At 39.3% G+C, this 18,872-nt stretch overlaps 1 non-coding gene across 1 annotated transcript; it reads right to left on the bottom strand.

Moving 5' to 3' along the window:
- Positions 1-8,056: 8,056 nt before the first annotated feature.
- On the bottom strand, positions 8,057-8,129 carry TRNAK-UUU (transfer RNA lysine (anticodon UUU)). Its single transcript has one exon. It is a non-coding gene; the product is annotated as a tRNA-Lys (tRNA).
- Between the last annotated feature and the right edge of the window lie 10,743 nt (positions 8,130-18,872).

Genomic DNA, 18,872 nt, shown 5'->3' on the forward strand with positions numbered 1-18,872 from the left:
GCCTGACATGGGACTCCATCCCAGGACCCTGAGATCATGACCTGAGCCAAAGGCAGATGCTCAACCGCTCAACCGACTGAGCCACCCAGGTGCCCTTGTGATATTCTTAAATTACTAACAGCAAGGGACCCATTACCTAAGGTAGAAACCTACATATGGAGAGGGTGAAGGGACAAAGTAGACATGAGTAGCAAGTTACCCAGTCTCTAGTCAATGAGCTATTTTTACAAGTTCAAATTGAGTAAAGAATAATTTAGCAAAAAAAAAGAATAATTTAACTACTTAATTTATTCATTCAACAATGTGTATTAAGTTTTTCTTTTATGCAATGGACAGGAATATCAAATGATACTGATTGTTTTTATCTCTGATGAATATATTAAAATAATGATTCTTATAAACAGCACACAGCTTCGTTAATAATATTATTGCACTCTTTTTCAAGTTACAATATTCTGGGATAGAAAATAAAATAATCTCCATAGGAGGAGAACAGTGGTTGAAGAAAGTCGATTGCTCAGGGAAACAAATGAAATACAGAATAAAGCTGAGTTTCCCTGGTTCTGTCAGAAGTAGATAGCATTGCTGGAGAAAACAAATTTCCACTGCTTCATGCCTTCTTCCAAAAAGTAGTGTTCTAATGGCCCAGGACCAGAAAAAGGAGCTTCAGAAGCCATTGTCTTTTATTGTAACCAGAGAGAAATCATTCATTTTTCAAAGAAAGGCACAGAAGGAATAACACAAAGTAATATCACCCAATAATCTGAAAAAAGAGAAAAGGCAGAGCTCAGATCAGTAAACACGCTACTATTAAAAAGTATACAGAAGAGGGATGCTTGGGTGGCTCACTCGGTTAAGCGTCTGTCTTCGGCTCTGGTCATGATCCCAGGATGCTGGGATCGAGTCCCGCATCGGGCTCCTTGCTCAGTGGGGAGCCTGCTTCTCCCTCTGCCTCTGCCGCTCTCCCTGCTTGTGCTCTCTCTCCCTCTCTCTGACAAATAAATAAAATCTTTAAAAATAAAAGTATACAGAAGAAACAATTGTTCAAGTGAGTCAGAGATGGTGAAGGAAATAACCCTCAATCAGATACAAATGCTTAAATCATAGATAAAATTCATTGCAGCATCTGGCTAATCAGAGGTAATCCAAAGTTTGTTGGTGGTGCCCAGGAAAACTCCTTCTGTGGCTTTATCTTTTCTGGCTAGTTTTTCTATAACTCAACACACTTCCTCCGGGGACTAAAAGAAAACACGTGGTCACTGCAGTCAGCCCTGAGTATGTCAGGAGATGGGAAGGCTGCCAACAGCCCCATTCCCCAATGTATATCTTCCTGCCCATAAGCAGATTTCAAAATAACATTTCTCACTCCAGACGATCTAGGACATTCTGACAGTTCATGAAATGGTGCAATTGGATCTGTTCTTGGAGGGTGCTTTGAGAGTATATTTCTTGCAAAACTTCTGAGACCCTACCTTCAGTGGAGAAAATTCCAGAACATCAGACCATTAAAAACAAATAAACAAGACCAAATAAACAAGAACAAATAAAAAAGACCAGTCTTTCGAGCAATCTGCTGTGCCATAAACACCTGAAGGTGTCTCCAGGGCCAGGAACTAAATGAGATGTTGCCCCACTCAGGGCAGGCAGCCAATTCACTTTCTCTGGATTCGAACCCTTTTCCAAATTGGGTGTGTGTGTATGTATGTTTCGGCCATTGTCACCTGCACTTGGGAGGACAAATATTAAGAAGGAAGTTTGCCTCAAGACTGATATCACCTCAGGGTCTTCATTCACTTATAAATGAGTCCAGACATTTCACAAATGGAGGTGGGGGGAGAGGGTAGGTGGGAGGAGGGGGGGGTGAGCTTTGCGGGTTTATTCTCACAGTTGAAAAAGTCATTTTGGAGAAAACGCTGATCCCTTAATTCTACAAGGTGCAATTAGTAGAGTTCATTTCCATCATCCCCTATTCAATTATTCTAGCATTGGATGAATTTTAAAAATCATTGCAAGCATTAAAAAAATCTGACTTAGTGCAATTATGTTTTACTTTCATTTAAGAGGGTAGTTAGCAGCTTGGTTTTCTTTTCTTTTTTTTTTTTTTTTTAGAGTAAGCTCTATGCTCAGTGTGGGGGGCTTGAACTCATGACCCCGAGATCAAGAGTCGCATGCCAGTCAAGTGCCCCAAGCAGCTTGTTTTTAACAGATACTCTACTTTTGTGGAGGGGCAGCTTTATAATTCTTTTTTGCATAAAGATACACGTAAGGTGGGGCACCTGGCTGGCTCAGTCAGCAGAGTGTGACTCTTGACTTCAGGGTCGTGAAAGAGCCCTGTAAGGTGGCGTTCTTTTTATTATTGAAAAATGAAAAAGATAAACATACTAATCCACTGATTTTAAAAAGCCATTTTAAAGCAATTTTAAAGTTGTTTTAAAGCCATTCTGAAGCAAATGTATGGCATTTAAATGACTAGGTGAAGTGATTATATGGGATTTTTATCTTATTTATGATTTTTCTCTATTTCCCAAATTTTCTAAGACATAACTTAAAAAAATTTTTCTAAGCAAATTTAGATGTGCCTATAATTTAATAGTGATTGCTGCAAAGAACCGCAGTCTCCCAAGTCCACAAGCCTGTATCCTCAGAGGCGAACACTTTCTTTTTTTAAAAATGTAATTTAATTTTTTTAAAAGATTTTAGTTATTTGAGAGGGGGAGAGAGAGAGAGTGAGAGAGAGCATGAGAGCAGAGTAAGGGGCAGAGAAAGAAGCAGACTCCTCACTGAGCAGGGAGCCCGATGCGGGGCTCGATCCCAGGACTTTAGGATCATGACCTGAGCTGAAGGCAGATGCCTAACTGACTGAGCCACTCAGGCGCCCCAGTTTTTTAATTTTGTAGTTTCAGGGCCAAACTATCAATTTCTCTCTCTAAAAGAGGATTTGCCTCGGGGCACCTGGGTGGGCTCAGTCGTTAAGCGTCTGCCTTCAGGTCCTGCTCGGCAGGGAGCCTGCTTCTCCCCCTGCCACTCCCCCTGCTTGTGTTCCCTCTCTCGCTGTGTCTCTCTCTGTCAAATAAATAAATAAATAAATAATCTTAAAAAAAAAATTGAAGAGGATTTACCTCTTTCATACAGGCATGCCTCCCTTCCCAGGATGGCCATTATCGAAATATAGTTACATTGTCATTTTGCCTACATCGATTAGGTATTTACATTATTATGGCTTTGTAAATCCTGCTGACCACTGAGCCATGTTTTACGTGTTATTGGGATACAGAAAAAGGATACTCTTTGTTTTACAATTTGAAGGAAAAAAAAATTTACACTGGCCACTTTGGAAATGTAGGTACCTCATCCACACTGTGTTACTCAAAGGCTGGGAATTCAAGAGAGATTTTTGGCTGGCCATCCAACCAGCACATTGCTGGCACTCAGTAAGCAGCTGTAGAATGATTAAACACCGACCCTCAAGTGACAAGTTCAGTCTGTTCAAGACCTTGATTATTTGACTGAGGTACACTATGTGAACGAGCCATTGGAAGTCATCGAAATAGTCTTTGCTGACATTATCAGTGTATCAAAGACCTTTTCCTGGTAATCACATTCATTGTTTCTCAAACTCATGAGGGCACCTTTCCCTCTCACCGGGGAACATACTTTGGTATAAAAAAGCAGGCTTCGAATTTTCTATTACTGCTTATTTCTTCACACACGATGCTGAAAACAAAGACAAAGACAAAAACAAAAACAAAAACAAAAACAAACCAAGATGTGATTACATGCAGAGCTTCCACTTTTCTGGCAACACACAAAGTCAGGTGGTTCGCTTCTTTCCCCCGTGGATTACTTTCTGGAAATACGGCAGGGTGTGCATTGGAGTCAAGTTGAACCTGCTCCAGGTACACCTCTTGCTTTGCCAGGCTGCATCGTGGCTCATCAAATAACCTTGAGTGAACAAAACAGCTCTCCTCCTATAGCATGACTTCTCAGTTATAATCCAAACAATCTGCCATACAGCCCTTCCTTTTCAGATATGTGCGACATAATTTGCTAAGCGCTGAGTCATACTTGGCACTTCAATGATTCCACCTCACTGTAAAGCAAAATATCAACCTAGTGCATGATATTATTTTTGTCAGTAGCAGAGCTGCTTTTCCTCCGAGCGTAATATATAGCATCAATGTTGAGTTTGCTTTTACAAGTTTCCAGAAGTGATGTGATTTATGTGTGTGTTGGCCACAAGGCCAACTTTGAATCGTGACTCTTTAGATTTTTCTCTTCTCGGTCTTTAGGTATAAAATAACTAACTCACATAATGGGAAGCATTATTTCATGCTTGTTTTGAATACATACAATACATTTACCACGGAGGTCACTCTGTTTGATTTGAAAATGACAGCATTTTCAATGTCTTCATCCCACTATTTAACAAAATTATACATAATAGACTACACCCTGGGGGCTTTTAAACAGATCACAGGTCCGATAAAATCCAATCTTCAGATATTTTTCATTCTACTTTTAATTCGAACTATTCTTTTTCAACTATTTGTCAGAAATCATGACTAACAGATTCACTTTCCAAGCATTTCTAGATTCACGGGCAAAATTAAACTGGAGCCTGTTGATTATGACCATTTTCATCATTGCTTTTCAGTGAACCACTTGTGAGTCATTGACCCATTTATGTGAATTGTGCATCTGACATAACCACATGACAGTAACCATGAAAAAATGCAAATTTAACCAATGTGCTCAGTAGCCCGGAAACAATGTGAGATAATATTAGCCAAGGCCAAGAACATGGCTAACTTAATGTTAGCATCCGTGAAGCCACTAAAATGGTGCTTGCGGAATATGTTTAGCCAAAGGTACACAACTTAAGAAACTGAGGGGAAGCATGCTTGCAGCCAAGGCTGAGGGGTAAAAGGGGGGCTGGGCCCACACCACTGGTTGGTGAGAGAATGAGCACATTATGAGCACATTAAAAGGACTTGGACCCTTTGGCTACCCGCTCCTTGTGTTAAGGTTTGGAGTTTTCCATTGCTTCATCTAACAGCCTCTCGCAGTGTTAACAATTGTCAAGTCAACGTGGTACCCGGACCACTGCTGGCAAGTTAACTTTTTGCAGGATCTGCTCACGGATCTTCCCTGCTCACCACGCCTCCATCCCCCAGCCACAATAAAAAGGCAATACTCATTAAAAAAAAAAAAAAAGATCTCTGTAAAAATGATAATCTTTATTTCCAATATGACAAAAATGGATGAATGAAATTGTTTCATTGCTTTTTCTTTTTTTTTTTTAGAGAAAGGGAGAGAGAGAGAGAAAGCACATGCACATGGGGGGAGGGGTAGAAGGAGAGCGAGAGAGAAAATCTTAAGTAGGCTCCATTGCCCAGCGCAAAGCCCAATCTCACAACTCTGAGATCCTGACCTGAGCCAAAATCAAGAGTCAGACGCTTAACTGACTGAGTCACCCAGGCGCGCCTTGTTACTTTTTCTTCTGAAGCCAACACACCATCCACAGACACACTGCAGTCCTGCCATCCTCTTGTTCTCCAGGGATCTTCAGTGGTCTACAATGCACACTGGAGAAGCATTGTACTACAGTGTTTTAATTTGTACTTTTCTCATTTTCCTTTTCTTCTTTTTTTTTCCACCTAAGTTAAGGTAGACAATACAGATCATAAAAAAATGTTTGGGGAGACTGTTGAGAATGTTTAGGAAGGTCCTCTTTGAGGGAAAGGAGGAAATTAGTGGGCAGCATGTCAAGGTGAGACAGGGAACTGAAGGGATCCCATGAAAAAAAAGCTGGCTTTTTCCCCTTTGCTCCTTTTCCTGCTTCTGTTCTTGCTAGGACCTGCACGCTTGCTTTACACGTGTCTTAATGTATGTCCTCCTTATAAAGGTTGAGGATCTAATGATTTCTTTGGAGCCGTCCGGAACCATAGATAACATCTAAGGAGTGATGAGGCGTCAACACTGACTCCAAACACCTTGACGTCAAGACCTCTGGCTCCAGGGCATAAGTGATTCATGGAGGACACTTGAGCACTGGTCCTTGTTCAACCAGTTCTCGATGCCTGAGAGGACACCTCCACCAGACCACGATGCCTGAGAAGACACATCCACCAGACCACCATCCTCAGTAAAAACTCCAGGCCCTCAAACAAAGATAAGACTCGTTCTCCTTTTCCTGTCTGAGTCTCCCAGACACTCCATCTCTATCTGCTCTTTCTATATCTTCAATAAACTCTGCTCTCACTTCCTGCTGGCTCGTGCTTGATTTCCATCCTGCGAGAAGCCAAGGATCCTCTTGGCTGGTCCTGCGGGCGTCCCCCTGGGTCCTCAGACCTGGCCTGCCTGCATCAAAGGGATTATGGAGCTGAGTTGCAGAAAGCAAGCTGGTAGCATGCCCCCCATACCCTCCATTTCCCAGCCACAAGTGATAGCAGGACCTCAGAGTTAACTCAGTTCCATCTCCTCCTTTTACAGATGAAGAACCTGAGTTTCAGTGGATTTTTTAAAGTCTTATGATAAATATGGTGGATTGTTACATGAATGGCCCCCGATGAATCACACCTCCTGGTATCCGGGCCCTAGTATAGTCTCTTCTCACATTGACTCTAGGTTTGACTGTGTGAGGCCGCTTTTAGGCAACGAGCTTCAGCAATAGAAACAAGGCAAAAGGGCCCACAGCGGCCACCTAGCTGAAAGCAAACAGGCTCATTAAGTGACCCACCTTGAAATAGCCATAGGCCTTAACTGGCCAATTACAACCACGCACAGTTCCAACGATTACCAAGAAAGGGAAAATTCCGTAAGTCCCCATACTCCCTCACTCTGCCCTATGACTGTAGTCCCTCACCACCCCCTCGTGGCAGTCTCTCCTTTTTTGTCCTGCCTGCCACTCCCTTGCAGTGCATTCAGTAAACTTCTATCTCTTTTGTTCTACCCGGGGTGAATTCTTTCACCGTCTGCACCACCAGCCCCCACCCAATTGGGATACTCCACATTCGGTGCACCCCCCACATTCTGATTGGAGCAGCCCACAAATCATCAAGCTGTGGAGAAGCCTGGAAAAAAGGCCACATGGAGGTGAGTTCAGGGCTCCAGTCCACAGCCTGCATCAAGGGCCCAACATGTAAATGAAGCCATCTTGGATATCACAACCCCAGTTGCGCCTCCAGCAGCATGAGTAACTCAGGCCACACCAATAGAAGAACTGGTCAACCAACCCACTGAATCAGGAGAAATAATAAATCATTGTTGTCTTAATCCACTAAATTTTGGGTGATTTGCTTCCCGCCAATAGGTAACTGATACGATGAGTCACCGGCATCGCAAAGACAAGACCCAAAGCCACCGCAGAGAACATAAACTTCGAATTCAGACAAACTGTAATTTCTTTTAGCTTACTTAGCTATAAGACCTTGGGTAAGGTCCTGAAATTTTCTGAGCCTCAGTGTTTTCTTCCATAAAATGGGATTAATTATAGCTATTACATGGCTTTGTCTTGAACATCAAAAGAGTTCGCCAGCTCCCATGCGTACAGGAGGAAAAAAACACCTCAGAGATGAATAACTCAAAGGGGTGGTTAAAACATGGGCTTATATAGCATCTTAACAAAGAACAATAAATTTGTAGAGAAGTGATGAGACAAAGGAAAAGAGTTGTCAACTTTGGAGGGCAGCAAACCGTGGGAAGATAAATAGGAGAAACTAATGAAACATAGTGGTTTTTTCTAGCGGGTTTGTTATGCAAATTCCTCTCAGTGCAGTCTCTGGACTGATAAGAGTCTCCTTTGCAGGTGATTAAGAGTCACAGCCTGCTTTTAGGCAAAAGGGGGGGGGGGGCGCAGAGAGCCTGTTTTTGGCACCTGCTATTTCTCATTTGTCTTCCACTCAAAATAATCCTTATGCCAATGTGGTATATTTTCAGGCATATTCTGGTCCTCTATACATGTACCATGCTTAGAACAGTGCCTGGCACCTGAACTTTTGTGGTACCTTCTTTTTTTCTTTCTTTCTTTTATAATCTTATTTTTAAGTAGGCTCCATGCCTGACGTGGGGCTTGAACTCACAACCCTGAGATCAAAAGTCAAGTACTCTACCGACTGAGCCAGTCAGGCGCCAGCCCCCCCTTTCCTGTTTCTATCTCTCCTACAGCTGTTATTATGTTGCCATTATTTATATACATCCTCTACTTGCCAGATTATAAACTTCTTCAGGGTGTAGGCCCTCCATATTGATGTAAGTGACTACATGTTTGTAAAACATTACAGTTTCTGTGGTGAGAGACTACTAGACTGTGAGCAAATATTATCTTTAACAGCAACCTTCCCTATAAGAGAGAATACAGTAGGTGCTGGCCTTCCTTGAATGCAGTACAAACCACTATACTTAGCTAAGTAGATGTCCATTGAAACTTAGCTAAGTAGATGTCCACTGTACTTAGCTAAGTAGATGTCCAACCCACAGATTTCTTCCTTCCTCAGAGACTTAGAAACTTATTAAATAATTGTTTCTCTTTCTGGCCTGGAGCCATACTCTATTTATAGTTTGATGCTTTGTATATTTCTGTCTAATCCAATTTATATAGGAAATATTTCAAATATGGGGGCACCTGGCTGGCTCAGTCGGTAGAGCATGATGACTCTTGATCTCGGTGTTGTGATTTTAAGCCCCACGTTGGGTGGAGAGATTACTTAAAAATAAAATCTTTAAAAAAAAGGGAGGGGGGAATTGCTTCGAATATGCACAGACAAACATTCCTCTTTTCTCCAAAACATTTATATTAACATACTAATGAAGAAAAGTCGAAAAACAATAGAATTTCAAATCAGAAATGACGTTGTATATCATGCTGTTTTGCTTTTAACGCAACAAGATGTTTGGTGTTTTCAATAAACGCAGACTGCACAGTGACAACAGATGTAATAAACACAGAAAATCCAAAGATCCATTTTGTCACCGTGAGTTTAAGATTGTAAACAAATCAAAAGAATGTTGTATCTGGCTCCTGAGAAGGCAATAGTAACACTTTGCTTATTAGGATAAAGAAGTTCATTCCTACCCAAAGGAAAAATGGACATTAAAACTCCAATACAAAAGACATGTATCATATGATCTCCCTGATATGAGGAATTCTTAATCGCAGGAAACAAACTGAGGGTTGCTGGAGTGGGGGGTGGGGTGGGAGAGATGGGGTGACTGGGTGATAGACACTGGAGAAGGTATGTGCTCTGGTAAGCGCTGTGAATTGTGCAAGACTGTTGAATCTCAGATCTGTACCTCTGAAACAAATAATGCAATATATGTTAAGAAAAAAAAAAGAAGAAGAAGAAGGTAGCAGGAGGGGAAGAATGAAGGGGGGGAAATCGGAGGGGTAGACGAACCATGAGAGACGACGGACTCTGAAAAACAAACAGGGTTCTAGAGGGGAGGGGGCTGGGAGGATGGGTTAGCCTGGTGGTGGGTATTGAGGAGTGCATGTTCTGCATGGAGCACTGGGTGTTGTGCACAAACAATGAATCATGGAACACTTCATCTAAAACTAATGATGTAATGTATGGGGATTAACATAAGAATAAAAAATATTTAATTTAAAAAAAAAAAAAACCTCCAATACAATGACACCTTTCACATCAAATGGATTCTATACTTTACACCAACGCATGTATAAATGTACACATAGCTAGAACCACAACCCAGACAGCAGTTGCGAGACTGGGGAGTCAAGAGTCTGGAAGGAATTATAGAAACCCATCCAAAATAAAGGTCGCTGTACAGGCTCACCTACTGAAAGATGGCTTAATTTAACAATACAGCAATGAAAAACAAACAGACAGGGCCCCTGCCCTAGAGGGATTAGAGGCTGAAAAATGTAAGCAGAGCTGTCTCACGTGTTATTAATAAACCATGTCAGAAAATTAAACGAAACCATCTACCACTGTAAAAGATCACCTCCTACATAGCAGTAGCTTATGATGTAAGACTGTTTTTTATTAACCTACATAAAAGGTTTATATTTTCTATTAGACACACTCCTACTTTTTCATTTTTATGAGATTTGATTATGTTGCTTCACGTTGTTTGTACAGTATACGTTGCTGTTCAATTTCCTTCTTGTGTGTGTGTGTTTTTTTTTTAATAGAAGAAGTAAACTTTTGCATATAAAGATTAAGCCCTCTGTTTCTCACCCATTTATGGCACATAGATTCTAGGATGGGCCTCCATGATCCCCATATCCTGTGGATGCCCCTGCCCTTAAGAGTGGGTGGGACTTTGGGTGCTTGGGTGGCTCATTCTGTTAAGCGTCTGCTCAGGTCAGGATACCAGGGTCCTGAGATCAAGCCCCACATTGGGCCCCTTGCTCAGCGGGGAGCCTGCTTCTCCCTCTCTCTGCCACTCCCCCTGCTTGTGCTCTCTCTCTCTCTCAAATAAATAAATAAAATCTTAAAAAAAGAAAAAAAGAGTGGGTGGGACCTGTGATCAGCTTCTGAACTAGTAGATTATGGCAAACATGATGGGATGCCACTCCTGTGGTTACATTACGTTATATAACTCCATCTTGCTAGCCAACTCTCTACACAGGAGTCCTTCTCACCCACTGCTGGCTTTGAAGAAGCAAGCTGCCATGAGTCCTACCATCCCAAGGAATTAAATGCTCCAACACCGTGTGAGTGTGGAAAGGAATGCTTCCATAGTTAAGCCTCTAATTAAGACCCTTGTCAACACCTTGACTCAAGCTTGTAAGACCTTGAACAGAGGACCCACCAGCCTTGCCCAGACTTCTGACCCACAGAAACCATGAGATAATAAACGTCTATCATTTTAAGCCACGAAGTTTGTGGTAATGATGTTATGGAGCAGTAAATAACACACCTACCTAATCCCCGTCTCCTCCCACTCCAAGTGGAAGGACCACCAGGAATTTGGTATATGTCCTTGTTCCCATGTTTAAATAACTTTCCTACATACATGTTTACTGATGTACAATCTATGCTATTTGCTATAGACTGAATGTTTGTGTCTCCCCCCTCCAGCCCAAATCCATATGTTAAATCCTAATCCCTAATGTGATGGTAATAGGAGGTGGGGCCTTTGGTAGGTGATGAGGTCATGAGGGCAAAGCCCTCATTAATGGGATCAGTGCCCCTTTTCTCATTAAAAGAGACCTGGGAGAGGGACACCTGGGTGGCTCAGTTGGTTAAGCGTCTGCCTTCGGCTCAGGTCATGGTCCCAGAGTCCCGGGATTGAGCCCCGCATCGGGCTCCCTGTTCGGCCGGGAGCCTGCTTCTCCCCCTCCCTCTGCCTCTCCCCCAGCTCATGCTCTCTCTCTCTCTCTCTCTGTATCTCTGTGTCTCGAATGAATAAATAAAAAAATCTTAAAAAAAAGAGAGAGAGAGACCTGGGAGAGCTCCCTCACCCCTTCCACTAAGTGAAGACACAGCTAGAAAACATCCATGAACCCGAAAATGTGTTCTCACCAGACAGACAAATCTACCGGTACATTGATCTTGGATTTACCAGCCTTCCGAACTGTGAGAAATAAATCTGTCTTGTTTATAAGCTACCCAGCCTATGGTATTCTGTTATAGCAGCCCGAATGGACTAAGACACGATTGTTTCATGAATTTTTAGATTTACATAAATGGTATCACACTGTACATATTGTACAACTGGCAGTTTTCTCTCAATATTATGTTTTTGAGGTACATCCATATGCTTCATTGTACAGTACACTGTATTTGTTTGTCCATTCCATTATTGATGGACATTTAATTGGTGTATGAATCTCCTCTCAACTTTGCATTCAGTGAGGTCAGTACCTAGAAATCCGCCAGTTTATTTACACCAGAGAAATGGGCAAATGCTAGGAAACAGGACTTTTTTTACTTCCCCAGAGAGCCAGTGGTCACATCTTTATCAGCACACCACCGCAAATCCTGGTGTTTGTGGGAAGAGTTTCTCTAGGTTATAGCCCTAGAAGTCAAATTTGTAAATCTTAGGAGATTGACATTTTAAATTTTACTATATGTTGTTGAAGTGTCCCGGAATATGTTTGTACCATTTTTTCTTCCCACCACCAGGGCAAAAGTTCATTTTTTCCCAAATTCTCATCAACACTTGGTATTTATTTTTGTCAAACTGATGGGCTTGGTTTTTGTTTGTTGTTAGCAGCCTTATTGGGATATAACTGAAATATAATAGATGGCATATATTTTGTATACAAATTGACAAGTTTTAATATGAATATGCACCATGAAACATCAGTATATCATGACAAGCAATAATCACCAAATTTATCATTCCTGAAAGTTTCCTTGTGCTCCTTTGTTATCCGCCTCTCTCTCTCCCTGTCCCAAACTGCAGCCAATCATTGATCTGCTTGATATCACTATTAACTACCTTGCATTTTCTAGAATTTATATAAATGAGATTATATAGTATGTGCTTTTTTTTTTTTTGGTCTAGCTTCTTTCACTCAGCATAGTAATTATAAGTCTCATTTATGTTGTTGGTTGTAGCTCATTTATTTTTATTGCTGACTAGTATTCCATTGTATGGATATCTATGATTTCTTTATCTGTATATGTATTCATGGGTAATTGGGTTATTACTAGTTTTTGGCTTTTAGAATAAAGCTTCTACATACAAGTCTTTATGTGGACATAACTTTCGTTTCCCTTGGGTAAATGCCTAAAAGTGGTGTTACTGAGTCATACGGTAGACGTAGATTTAATTTTGTAAGAAACTGCCAAACTGCTTTCCAAAGTATAATTCAACACTCCGCCCAGTAGTGTATGAGAACTGCAGGTGTTCCCTATCCTTGTCAACACTTAATATGGTCAAATTTTCTTTTTTTCTTTTTCTTTCTTTTGCATTTTAGACATTCTAATATGTGTGTAGTGATATCTTACTATGATTTAATTGCACTTCTCATATGACTACTGATTTTGTACATCTTTTCATGTCTTTCTTTGCCATCTGTATATTTTTTGATGAACTATCTGTTCAAACCTTTTGCCTATTCTTCTATTGAGTTGTCTCCTTATTCTTGAGTTTGAGAATACTACTATATTCAGAACACAAGTCCTTTTTGAATGTGTGATTTCCAAATACTTTCTCCCAGTCTATGGCTTGTCTTTTCATTCTTGTAACAGTGTCTTTTGAAGAAGAGAAGTTCTTAATTTTGGTGAAATATAACATATCAATTTTTCTTGTTGTTTGGCTTGTGCTTTTGGTGCTGTATCTAAGAAATTTTTCCCTAATCCAAGCTCACAAATATTTTCTCCTATTTATCTTCCAGGGGTAAAAAGATATTAGATAGAAGACAGTGGAGGAACATCTTTAAAGTACTGGAATATTATGTCCAGTGAGAATACCTGTTAAAAACTAAGGCAAAATAAAGACTTTTTTGAACATACAAAACCTGAAAGAATTTATCACCAGCAGGTCTGTACTACAAAAAATGTTAAAGTCCTTCAAGCCAAAGGGAAATGATAGTAGATGGAAACTTGGATTTATATAAAAGAATGAAGAACACTATAGATGATATATATATTGGTGGGAGTGTATTAGTTTTCCATTGCTGCTGTAACAAATGATCACAAATTTAGCAGCTTAAAACAACAGAAATGTATTATTTTACAGCTTCCATATATCAGAAGTCTGACACATGTCTCACTGAGCTAAAATCAAGGTATTGGCAGGGTCGTGTTCTTTCTGGAAGCTCTAGGGAAAAATCAGTGTCCTTGCCAACTGTCAGTGTGGGGTTATCTTTAGCTCTTAGAGTTCTCTGATACTTGCACATAGCCCCGTATATCTCAGAATTCTTCTCATACTACCATTTGTCTAATTCACTCTTTTGCTTCCCTCTTCCACTTGTAAGACTCATGTGATTAGATTGAGCCTACTTAATAATCCAGGATAATTTCTTCACCTCACAGTCCTTATCCTTAATCATATTTGCAAAGTCCCTTTTGAAATGTAAGGTAACATATTCGTAGGTTCTGGGGATTAGGACACGGACATCTTTGGAGGGACCATTATTCTGCCTATCATGCTGGTAAACATGAAAGACTGTTCTCTTTTTTTATTTAAATGACTTTAAAGATAATTGACCGTTTAAAGCAGAAGTAAAAACAGCATGTTGTGGGCTTTATAACACGTAAATGTAAGATATATGACAACAATAACACAAAGGCCTGTAGGGGAGAAATAGGGGTGTAAAGTAAGGTTCTAATACTATGCTAAGTGGTTTACCGAAGGTCCAGAAGGGAGACAGTGATAAGTTACATGAGGTTTCCAATTTTAGCTAATATCCCCTTGTATATATGAATGAAAACTTCTTAGGTTCCTATCAGTGAAAGAAATTTGTAAGGTCAGAGCATGTGCATATTTAACTTCACTAGAAATTGCCAAGGTGGTTGTACTCATTCACGGTTTTATTAGTAATGGATGAGAATGCCTATTTTATCATGACCTTTCTTGGTGGTGTCACACGGTGTAACTTTCATCAACTTCGCGGCTATAAATATAACATTTTATTTTGTTTTACATATTAAGCATCTTTTTATACCCTTTCATATGTTTATTGATCATTCAGGTTTCTCATCTATGCAAGGCCTATTGCTCTTTTTGACTTTTATTTTCCTTGGGTTTAGAGGAATTCTTTATGTTATCTGTATACTAATCCTCAGTCAGTTATATAGATGGTAAATAACTTAGTCTTTGACTTCTTTTTTTCATTTTGTTTATGAGCCTTTTTTAAATAGATTTTTTAAATTTTAATGTGGTCAAATGTATTGATCTTTTCTTTGATGGTTTGTATTTATTTTATGTCTTGCTGAAGAAACTACATATTCTTTTGAAAGTTTAAAAGTTTTTCTTCTCACATTTAACCCTTTAATTCACCTGGAACTCCCTTGTTTAAGTATCAAATAGGTTTTTATCTCCATTTGTCCCAGTCACCCCAGGATCAGGCCAGCCTTTCACTGTTGATTTCTTTTTTTTTCTTTTTGATTTTTTTTTTTTCAATTTTTTATTTATTTGACAGAGAGAGAGATAGCGAGAGCAGGAACACAAGCAGGGGGAGTGGGAGAGGGAGAAGCAGGCTTCCCGCCGAGCAGGGAGCCTGATGTGGGACTCGATCCCGGGACCTGAGCCGAAGGCAGACGCTTAACGACTGAGCCACCCAGGCGCCCTTCTTTTTGATTTTTTAAGTAGGCTCCACACCGTGCAGCCCCACACAGGGCTTGAACTCATGACCCTGAGATCAAGACCTGAGCTGAGATCAAGGGTCAGATGCTTAACCAAATGAGCCACCCAAGCACCCCTTACTGTTGATTTTTATTATTTTTTTAATATTTTATTTATTTGAGAGAGAGCACAACAGAAAGAGAACATGAGCAGGACAGAGGGAGAGGGAGAAGCAGACTCCCCACTGAGGAAGGAGCCCGATGCGGGGCTCGATCCCAGGACCCTGGGATCATGACCTGAGCCAAAGGCAGACACGTAACCAACTGAGCCACCCAGGTGCCCCCTTACTGTTGATTTTTAAAATTTTTTAAAATTTAAAAAATTTTTAAATTTCCATAATTGTTCCAGTCTGTTTCTAAAATTTTCACTATGTTCAATCAATATATGTTCTATTACTACACTGGTTCATTTTACTATAGCTTTGTAATAAGCCTTAATATTTGGTAGGGCAAATATTTGGTAGGGCAAATAAGGAAGAATCTTCCTTATTCTTCAGGAGATTTGGGCGTATTATATAAAATTTCTTCATATTGCAGATGGGATGATTTATCCTCTTTATTGTAACTTTTTAAAATTGTAAATGAGCACTAACTTGCTTAGAAAGCAACAATCAGTCCTCACCACACTTAGAAAAAATGTCTAGGGGCCACCTGGGTGGCTCAGTTGGTTAAGTTGTTGCCTTTGGCTCAGATCATCTCAGGGTCCTGGGATCCAGCCCCGTGTTGGGCTCCTGCTCAGCCGGGAGTCTGCTTCTCCCTCTCCTTCTGCCCCTCCCTCCCCACCCCTAACCCCCGCTTGTGCTCTCATTCTCTCTCTCTCAAGTAAATAAATAAAATCTTAACAAAAAAAAAGTGTCTAAATCTCTTATCCTGACCCACAAAGCCCTCTGTGATCTGTCACTGGTAACTTCCATCTTCTACCTCTATTTGTTTGTATGAGTTTTAGAATTGGATTGTCAAGTTCCAAGAAAATTCATGTTTAGTTTGTGTTTGGAATTGCATATCATTTGTAGACCTCATCTATTCTGTTATGCCATAGATTGTAAGACACATCATTATTTTATGTGCCACTAGGAAAGAAAAATTGCTGCCCATTAAACTATGACATATTCTTTTCTTATCACTTAGGATTTTTTATTTTATACTTATTGAAAAAGGTCTTTTGGACTTATTTAGATATGTATTATTATCATACTTTTTCTTGTGTGTCCATTAAAATGAAAATATAAGTGAAATGAATTGCTTGAAATATCCCTAAAACTTTTGACATTTAGGGTCTGACTTCTCCAAATTACTTTAAAATTTCAATATCTGTGTTTTTCCACATAATAATAGCCTCGGTGCCAAGAAGGACATTGGTAATGCAGCATTTCTTATAAGAATAGTCCATCTGCTGCTGTCTCTGAAATGTTGTTCCCAGCCACAGTACCAAAACATAATTCAGCTTCACCAACTTGTGAGTCTCTTCTTTTCTTAGGTCCATGACTGTTCTTTGCAAGAAAATATGCAATTTCAGTCATTCTTCTAATAAAAGAGATTTGCTTTCTGCACACACAATAAATTTTCATTTTAATGCTAAATCATAACATTACCATTTTAAGACATTTTAAACAGCCATTAAACTCAACACATGTAGTCCAAAAATGCACATAACTAAATTGAAGTGACAAGAATATGAACAACTCTGAGCAAAAGTTTACCCATGCTCAAGATATAAGAAACCATTTGTTGTAAGACATGTCCCAATCTTAGAAATGCTTTTAAAAAATATGTTTATAATTGACAAACAATGGTATTTGTAGTAGAATTGTTATCTTAAAAAATGGGAGTTATAGAAATTCTTGAATATCGTAAGTGAAGATTTAACATGAGTTTCCTTTTTTGTCTTTTAATAATGTTTAGTATCTTTTTCTTATAATTTTTCTATTATAAATGCTATATTTTACAACTGCATTTTATAATTGATTATTGGGTTTAAGAGTATTACCATTGTTTTATACATGAATCTTGTATTCAGCAATGCTGCTAAACTTTCTTACTAATTCTATCGATTTCCTTAGATTTTATATCTAGACAAATCACGTTGCCTGCTAACAACAGCACTATGTCTTTCCTTTGGCAATCTATGCTTCGTAATTACTTTCCCTTTCTTATTTCATTGGTTAGGACACTGTTAAAAAATAAAATTCTACCGGGTAAATTTGAAGATCTGATTGGCTTTATTAAGCGATTCAGGAATAGAGATGCTCCCAGGAGTTGTACAAAATAGAAGGTTTTTATTGGAAGGAGCTTGGGGCAAGAAGTTATTAGCAAAAGAAAATAAAGGCTTCAAGCCAAGATGGGGGGGGGGGCGCGGAGAAACAGGAGGGCTTTTATCATGCAGATGATCTCCCTAGTACTAATCAGGAAATTTCAGATTGACTATTACAAGGTCACATTCCTGGGAGAGATTGAAACTGTAATTAAGTCTTGGTTTGCTGTCGTGGGGGGGGCGGGTGGCAAAAGACTCCAATTTGGGCTTGTTTTTTCTTTTTTAACAATGTTAATACAATTTGGGATAGATATGGTTATAGTAGGCATGTTTAAAAAGTTAATGCTTCTTAAATTTTACCATTAAACAGGAAGTTTGCTCCAGGTATTTTCAAGTTAAAGCCATTCCCTTATATTTTCAATTTGCTGTAAATTTAAATTCTCAATTAGTGTTGAATTTTATCAGGTGCCTTTTCTGTCTACTAACATGAACATATAGTTACTGTAATGCACTCTTAATATGGTGAAGGCTGTTGATAAAATTTTCCGATTTAAAAAAATCATTACATTCCTGACATTAACCTTACCTAATCATAATGTCTTATTTTTTATGCAAAGTTGTAGTTAAATTGCCATTATTTTACTTAGAATTTTTAAATTCACAATGAGGTATAAGATCAGTCTGTAATTTTTCTTAAACCTCACAAATTAGATTAGGTAACTCTCTTTCTATTCTCTGGTACAGCTTCCATAAAATGAATTTTAGGGATTTCCTAAAACTATCTTATCCTGGGACTTTGGTGGAGACAGATATATTTTATTACCAATTAAATTACTGTTCATGGTTAGTAGTCTGCTTGTTTTCTTTTTTTTTTTTTAAGATTTATTTATCTAAGAGAGAGAGAAAGACAGAGCTGGAGGTGGGGGAAAGGGGCAGAAGGAGAGAGAGAGTCCCAAGCAGACTCTGCGCTGAGCACAGAGTACGAGGCGGGACTAGATCCCATGACCCTGAGATCACAACCTGAGCACCACGAGTTGGAGGCTTAACTGACTGCGCCATCTAGACTTCTCCGTTTGCTTATTTTCTATTTCTTCTTGAATCAACTTTAGACATATACGTACCCATTTTTTATCACTCATTTTCTTAACCCATTTTATATGTTTTTAATTTCCCATTTTATATGTTCTTTAACTTATTGACAAAAATTTGCTAACAGTATTAATTTATTATTTAAACATTTCTACAGTAACTTAATAATTACTTTTTATTCTTTTTTAATTAATATTTATTCTTAATTTTCTTTCACTCATTTTTTTCTTGACCTGTCTTGCTAGAGATTTTTCTTTTTTTAATTTGTA

The sequence above is a fragment of the Mirounga angustirostris genome, unplaced genomic scaffold, assembly GCF_029215605.1.
Source record: "Mirounga angustirostris isolate CCGP_5_RB_7025 unplaced genomic scaffold, mMirAng1.0.hap1 SCAF_11, whole genome shotgun sequence".
Classification (NCBI taxonomy): Eukaryota; Metazoa; Chordata; class Mammalia; order Carnivora; family Phocidae; genus Mirounga; species Mirounga angustirostris.